The sequence below is a fragment of the Anopheles gambiae genome, chromosome 3 (assembly GCF_943734735.2).
Source record: "Anopheles gambiae chromosome 3, idAnoGambNW_F1_1, whole genome shotgun sequence".
NCBI classification, from domain to species: domain Eukaryota; kingdom Metazoa; phylum Arthropoda; class Insecta; order Diptera; family Culicidae; genus Anopheles; species Anopheles gambiae.
Genome location: NC_064602.1, coordinates 17136310 through 17144920, shown reverse-complemented (window position 1 = coordinate 17144920; position 8611 = coordinate 17136310).

Here is an 8611-nt window from a genome sequence, read left to right as displayed (position 1 = left end):
CGTGTGGATAGAAAGGACATGCAATGAATATGAACGAAATTAACTGTGAACGATTTTGATATATGATAATTCTAACAAAGCCTTTTCTTATGCTTCATTTATTTGTATATTGTAAACGATAGTTGTTTTCTTATTTATTTTAGAGTAAAAATAAACCAATAACATATACCTGCTAGTTCCTTGTGCACATTGTTTTTGTACTGATCTAGTATGATGATCTATTATTGCTGTAGGATTTTCTAACAAATGACACAATATTTCTCTTCTTCTTTTGTATTATGAAATTCAGGACCGATGCAGTCCTAGATTTTTACCAATGAGACAAGTCCGTCTATACTACGAGGAGATGGTCCAGACGGGAATCAAACCCGTCTGGTTCTGTAGCGTCTATGCGATAGAGACTCTCAATGCGATAGGCCAGAGCAATTACTATTTCAATACTTTTCAGTTTCTGTTGAAAATAACTCAGATAATATACGCCAATAAGTCGAATATCAAGTATTGAAAATATTAACTGAATTAATAATATATTGTTGTTAAAGTATTTAAAATGTTAAATAACACATGTTTTGTGTTATACGATTATGTTCTACGCAATTGGCTTCCTGCACGCGACAGTTATACACGAAGCTGTGTGCAACAATTGGTTGCGTGAACCGGGTTGTGTGCAAGATTATGGCAACGTTTATGGTTTCCAATTTTTTGTCTTTGATGTGTGCATGTTCAGTTAAATGAATAGAATAAAAAGAAACTTTATTTTATTTTATTTATTTTTTATTTCCTCTTATGAACATTTTCTATGTTCTAAATGTTCTTTTTATGTTTGGTATCATTTTTGAGTAACTAAAATCAGAAGAGAGAAATAAAGGCTCTTTATATACAGGTGTTAACACACGAATTGCTTCGTACTAACTATTAAGTACAGAATAACTTTCTCATTTGGTCGATATAACAATGCAATGTGGTAAAGTAGGTAAACCAGACATCATCATCATCACTTATCTTCATCCTGTCATGAACTCAACTTTGCCTTCCTCACTCTAGCCAACCTCCCATACCAAGCCGTTAAAGTGTGCCGTTTGCGTTGGAATGAGTATAGGACAACATTAGAATAAACAGATTTTCTGTGCAATGCTACGCCTAATGACCAAGAGGGGCGTACAAAAACCAGAGCAAAAAATTATCCCATTCTGTGAGTCTTAAAAAAATGGCATGAAATTCAGTTCGAACAGCCGTCACATGACGCAGGAGCTGCCTGCACAACAAGTCACACAGAGCTTCCCCACTGTCAGAAACCTGCCCTAGACAGACGAGAACAAAAATCGTAACATAAATATTTGGTCACTTGCTCCATGGGGAATGGGGGCTTCATGTCACACCCAAAACTGTGTGGCTTATAGCGTATTTTTTATGTTCCAGTTCGTTTGACTTCATGAAATTCATATTACACACGCTTCTGCGCCTGTAGATGAGATTGCTTCCTAGAGGTCTCCACCGGACTTCTTCTTTTGCTCGGTGTGGTGTGGTACACCCCAGACGTTGGTGATGATTTCTCGCAAATCGAAAAATGAGGTTTTAGATGCCACGGTGAACAACTAGAGGAATAAAAAAAACACACAGTGCCAATGAGCCAAGGATTGACCGGATGTTTCAAGAATGGAGAAAATGCACGTTAGGGTGTGCTGCTTCGTCCATTTTCGTCCTAAAGGCTCGGTCGAGGCATCGGTTGTGGATGTTTATGCTGATTATGGCATCGTTTAGCAGATGATAGACGTAATGCTAATGTGTTCAAGGAATACCTCACTCTATCTCTCTTTCTCCTTGTTCTTCCAAGTGTTGTCAAACTGGTACTTCCTAGGTTTTGTTACCGCTCTCGGGGAAGGCCGAACTGGGTGGCAGCGCTATTGTCTAATAGAATAAAACGATACGACCGAGCCGTTGGCCGTAGAATCGGTGAAAGGTGAACAGGCAAGCCTTAACATTTGATAGCCATAACTACCATCTTTGATCCAAGCGATTAAAGTTTACGACCGAAAGGCTACCTCCTAGCCGTAGTTAAGATGAGAAATTGCTTCCTCACAACATTGTGCGTGCTGGAAGAGAGATTAATATGCGAGACAGCATGAGCAGTAGAGATTGGCTCTAGAAGCAACAGCACAAGAAACACCGATCATTTTCCCACTAAACCAAGGATAATCAGCTAACGAGGATATTTGCACGCAGTTGAATCATTCGCACTACATCGTGCACGTTGCGGTTTATCATTTTCCACGCAATTAGCCTGACGTGCCGTTCGAAACGTTTGCTGTGAAACGGTGCGACCGTGTTTGTGGTTTTTCGCGTACGCTCCACCGTTCGCTAATAGTGTGATTGATGATGTCAAAGTCGATCGTTTTCTTCTATGATCCTGTGGTTGTTGAGGTGGCAAGCATCCGAGTTGGAAAGGTGCATGCTAATAACGTCACGCACAACTGCGATGGGTTTGCCAACATTCATTTGCAAGTCAGACAACGTTAATTAGTGGTTATGAATGATGGTATGTTATGAGCGGTATCGCACTGTCGTAATGGATACTCGCAACATTGGTGGACATTGGTTTGAGATAACGCGAAAGGATAATCTAATCCACAAAGAGGGAGGAGTATCACATGTCATCATACAGCTTTGAATAATCAAATATGAATCATACTTTTCGCTAACGACCTTATAAGCGAAAATTTAAGTTCTGAATAACACATCAAAATATGTTATTATACAAGATGAGAATATTTCTCAACTGTAATAAGTATGCAGTACAGTACAGTATTGTATAGTACACGATAAAGAAGTTTATTCGCAACAGGTAAGAAGTCGCGACAGGTTCGTTGAGATTAAATGATTTCTCAGGCTGTAGAATGACCGGTTGGTTGCGCGCAACTCAGCTTCCATGCTGTTGTCGTTGCCAGTGCTGCAAAATGTCAAGAGTATCACGAGATTTTCACCAACGAAAACAATGAAGATATCCGTGGTAGCTTGATACTCATTGCTGATAGTCAATGAAAGTGCGCTGAACACGACATGGACTCAATTCTAGAGTCCAACGCGATACTCTGACTGACAAACTTAGCTTAATGCCGGCGCATTATCATGATTTTTTTCTGGCTGTGAACAGTGCTGCCAAATGCCACTGTTTTAGTCATCAACACTCATGACTGAAACGAAGCTCAAATCAGATCACGTACACAACTGAGATGATCAGTGACGATACTCAAACAGTTGGAGAATCAATCACATGCTTGGTGACATTTAGTTTAGCACCCAACTTTTGATCACTCACTTGGTCACGACATTGTTGTCGGCGATAATCACGACATTCTTGGAATATACTTGGCGCGTGAGCTCTAGCAACAAAATGAGTATGCTTTCTCCCTCTATCTGTTTTGATTATCTGTCGGGTCAAACAGAGCGAGAAAACATGCTCATTTTGTTTCTTGGAACCACTCGCACCCAATGCATATCTCCCGTGACCATCGCGATGATCACCGACTGAAAATGTCGCGACCCAGTGACTGGCCAAGAGTTGGTTGCACACAATGTCACCAAGCATGTGATGGTCGCACCAACTGTTTGAGGCTCGCCTCTGATCTTCGCAGTAGAGCTCGTGATGCTGAGATGATTTTGTTTCAGCCAGAATTTGTTATGACTATGACGGTGACATTTTCAAAACTGATCACAGCAAACAAAGTCGTGACATAGTGAATGACCAAGCGATGGTCGCAAACATGTCATGAGCATGTATTAGTCACACCAATCGTTCTGAGTATCACCACTGATTATCACAATTGAGTACGTGACGCTGATATGGATTTTGTTTCAGTCAGATTTGTTTATGACATTGATAGTGAAATTTTGCAGCACTGGTCGTTGCTGACCTTTGACCCGAGATAGGTGAATTCTGGGAAGACTTCAAAAGTGCGTTCACCTATCTATACGTCAAGCCTACTTAAGTTTGGATTTGTTGTTGGTAGGGTCGCTGATGTTGCCAACTGATCTGCAATCCGAGGTTCTCAGCCGCTTGCTCGACACCCTTGGTATGCTTTTGCTACATAAGAGAGCCGCAGACGATGTCTATATAAACAGCGTATACCGGGGTCTGGGTTGAGTTATACGAGATGGTTCCTGAAGTCTCCACCCTCGAGTCCCGGAAGGCCCTCTTTATCGCCAAGTTGAATAGGAGACAGGCAAGCCCCTGAGAGTTTTCTATCCACCTTCACCTGACTAGTGATGTTGATCATAGTCATTCTAACTTGCCTTATCAGTTCGACGTGCTGAAGGATCACGGAGAATGCTTCATAACTATTTTATCATTCCAATGGCCAAAAATTTTGCTTTTAATTTAACCACTTATAAATGAACAACATTTTATCATTGGGGAAGAGTTTCAAAGCTGTCTAACGCTTACAACAGGCATCTAGTTCATCAAAGGACCTCAAATGAATAAATATTGTCATCTTAATCTTCTTTTGCATAAAATCATCTCATTTTAATTCAGTAAAACATTCAACAATCATCCCAACTTAAACAGGAAATGATACATTTATAAATCCGCAACCTCCGTAAAAGCATTGTCACGCTATTTTGTGTCCCATTATCGAACCATAAACGAAGCGTCCGACACTACCAATTAGCTATCCCGACAAAAGCCGAAACATCTTAATCAGATCTCCAAAAATCGGGCCACACCGAAAGTGCGTACCTTGTGTGTCCTCGTTCAGTGTGTTGTTTTGTTTGCCCAGCAAAGCAACCGGTCAAACAGTGCTTTAACAACTTCTTCCCGATCCAACCACCCCGTGGCCGATTAAAGCTGCCAGTCCCACCACGGGGACCCAATTGTTTGAGTGTAAACAACCGGACGTGGGCCGGGTAAACTGCTGCCGAACGTCGTTAAATAACGAATATCCACGTCTCGCAGTTGTCTGAGCTAGCGCACACGAGACCTGTGCTGTTTAGTGTGCTGAGCTTTCTTTGCTCCTTCTTTCGTTATATCCCCCCTCTATCTCTCTCGCTTGTATTCTTTGCACTTTAGAACCATTTTGCTGCTAATATTTGCTCCACCATCATGGAGGAAACTTATTTCAGGCTTTGAGCCAAACCGTAAGGATAAGAAGCATTTCGTGGCTCGCGGGAGACTTTTTATTTTTTGGATTTGTTTGCATCCAACATATTCCAAAGCACAAACACAAGCAGCAATAAACATGGGCCGAGGTTTCGAACAGGGTATTAAATATTTACCAGCGCCGAGAGTGAAAGTTCACTGAGTGTCGCTGCAATTGGCAAACATTAGAGTATGGGAAAGAATTGAGCTGCTTTTTTTTTGCTAACTTCACTCTGGTATTTGGTCCAGTGGTTGGTTCAAAAAGCAAATGTCAAACCACAAATTCTACAGCACAAGCAATGGAAAGTACGAGTAGAACAAGAAGTGCATGAAAACGAACTCCCACACACTGCAAGCATGGCAGCACAGGGAAAAACTAAAAAGCCAAGTATAAAAAGAGGAATCAAAAGTCGTCCTTTTTAGTTGTGGTATAGCATTATAAAAGCAAGTGACTGGAACTTTGTCCATCCAGAGCGCACACGGTGTCCGGCCTGTGCATTGGGATTGCTATCGGGCGAGAGTCGGCAAAAGAAGCGACAATAAAAAAACAACCATTAAAAAAACCAAGTCACCAAAGGGAAGAAGTTTGGTCGAGAAGCTTAACGAAATGTTTCCCAAGGCCGGGTACCAGTTGGCGTGTAATGAGAGTTGCTAATTATTTTCAACACTCCCGCTGCCTCTGGCCGGACGTCCGATCTTGCTATCCGTAGTCGTGCCAGTTGCTGATGCCGTTTCCCACTTTACAGCTCAAGAATAATGATTTTGCATAACATTTCGTTCGACAGATTTCAACAGATTTGAATAAATTCTGTGTTTGCTTTTTGCTTGTGCTTCCTTCGGTCAAGCTGTGAAAAACATGTTACTGGAGAAAGAAATGAAAGAAAGAAGGGAAGCAAGGGCTATGGTCGGAGTAAGTTTGCTGCCTTATTTTGCAGCAAAAAAAAAAAAAAAAATGGAAGAGGAAATTAGTTTATCGCTTCTGGTGAGCCCCGGCCCCGGATTGCTGAGGAGTTGAATGGACAGTTTTATGCTGCTCGAGATTCTGTGGGGAAATTATTGCCGTGGCGTGGAGAATTTGACGTTCAAACGATCATGCAGTGGAATAGTTGGACTCTTTGGTTTGTTGTAATTAATTTTATACTGCTTCTTGAGTAATGCGCTTGACAGTAGAGGCACCAATAAAAGGAAATGTAGATCTTTGACATTTTTTTTAGATTAGTTCTCTGTTTTTGTTGGCTATGTTTGGTATCATCATCTAAAATGAACATAGTTTCACAGTCCCCAAGTGAAATTGAAGTGTTGGTTGAGAAAATAGAATTTATAAATGCAAATGACCAATTGTTTTCGTTGTGAAACTTATGAATTTAACCTAATTACCATGATTTTAATGTAATAAAAAACGATGAAATTATTGTTTTACTAATACTGTGAATAAGAAATTGAGTAAGATTAGCCTTCAGCCAACAAATAAACTAAAAACTGTTAAAAGAGAAAGATTGTTTGCTTGGAAAATAATAGCAAAACATAAGATCTGTTAGGAAAGAATGTGGTAACGAGTTGTGTGATGTTTTTATTCCCGACTTATGGTGTTTCGCCCAATTTATGCGCAAAAATCGTTCTGGGTGAATCAAATAGACGATCCCTTTCTCTTCTTCTTCTTTTGGCTCAACAACCGTTGTCGGTCAAGGCCTGCCTATACCACTTGTGGGGCTTGGCTTTCAATGATTTATGGATTACCCCCCCATAGCAGGATAGTCAGTCTTACGTATGGCAGCACGGTCCATTTGGGGCTTGAGCCCATGATGGACATTTTGTTAGAGTCGTACGAGTTGACTACTGTACTACGAGACCGGCTAATCGATAGACGATCCCTTTAGTTCATGATAAACAATCTAAGATCTTTGAAATGCAATGCGCAAAAAGTAATCACGAAACACTCTTTTAAATATCACTCGAGTCGGTGATCTTGTGTTGATCATACACTCATCTCGTAGATCTTTGTGAAGCTCTTAATTAAATAGCATTATTGGGTAAAAATAATAAACTTCTTCTTTTCTTTACCTTTTTTTCTTATAAATCATGTCTTGTGAACTGGTACTGAACATTAAAATGGCATATCAAAACCTTTGATTTTCCAAAAACAAAAAAACCACTACAATATGCGGAATTTCCAATCCCAATAAAATTTTTTGTTGTAAGTTATGCAAATTCTTCAAAATTGTAAAAAAACATAAAGAAGAAACACATAGCGTAAAATTAACAATAATTGAACTCACATCCAATTACCGTGATCGAACTTTCCCAAAAGCGACATGCGACAAAAACGAAAAAAATCAAATTACACATCATCAAACGAGCCAATTGCTTCTTTCAACAACCTTCTTTCCACAACACATTTCCTACACCGCTGGATACCTTTGCTGGTTTACAATTTTTATCAAACACTGTTTTTGCGGTTTTGCAAGGAATTATTTTCGACTGTTTTTCTCGCACCATCATCATCATCATCAGCGGGAGTGCGAAAAACAGCACCACACTGGTGTAAGCAATTATAATTTGAAGCATTTTCATCCACTCTCTCCCGCGGTGTACTATTTGTTTGACGTTGGATTTTCATCAACTTGGCGTTGGTGCATAGACGGGCAGGGGCTTATTTTAATTGTGTCTGAGTGTGAGTTGAGTGACCGAGTCTGAGAAGAAAGCAAAAAAAAAAGTAATATACGAAGAGCACTGAGATACGTTCCGCTAGTATTTTTCAACGGCCGAAAAACACACACTTTCCGAGCTAGGTCTGCTGTCTGCCTGAAGATGTTAAGGTCGAAAGCTTTCCGGGAACGAAATCGGAGCACGAAACAGAAACATACACACACACACATACCTAAGCCTGTCTCGTTTACGAGAATGAGAACAGAGATTAAAAGCGTGCTTTTACGTTGTTTTCTTCGAAGGAATATTTTGTTTTCCATGGGATGCTGGAAGCGCCCGGAGGGAAATGGTTGTTCCCTGTGCACACTTTCGGCACTGTCTGGCAGCTGTGCTGCACGTAAAACGCTATCCTGCTTGTGGACATTGGGTGGAAGTAACTGGCGGCAAACGTTTGCGCAGGAATGTGGGAAATTTGATGGATGTTACCGTAAATGGATCAGTTCCTTATCACAGGTTGTGTGCGGGGGGAAAGTGTAGCCAGCGTTACCACACACACACACACACACACACACACACACACACACACGCGCGCGCGATCGAACCTCCTGTTACGGTGGGTTCTTTATCCGTACTCCCCTCAGTCAAATTCACTGTCTGGTTCGAGCGAGTGCAAAGTTTCTCCTAGAAAGCGACCACAGTTACATCGGAACAGAGCAGATCCCGTGTACAGTGGTGTTTCAAATCTTTAGAGGTTGTTTGTGATGTGATGAGCTTTTTTTGTTAATGCATTTCGTTACATTTACCCCCCGTTTGTTGTGTTATCTTCTAGAA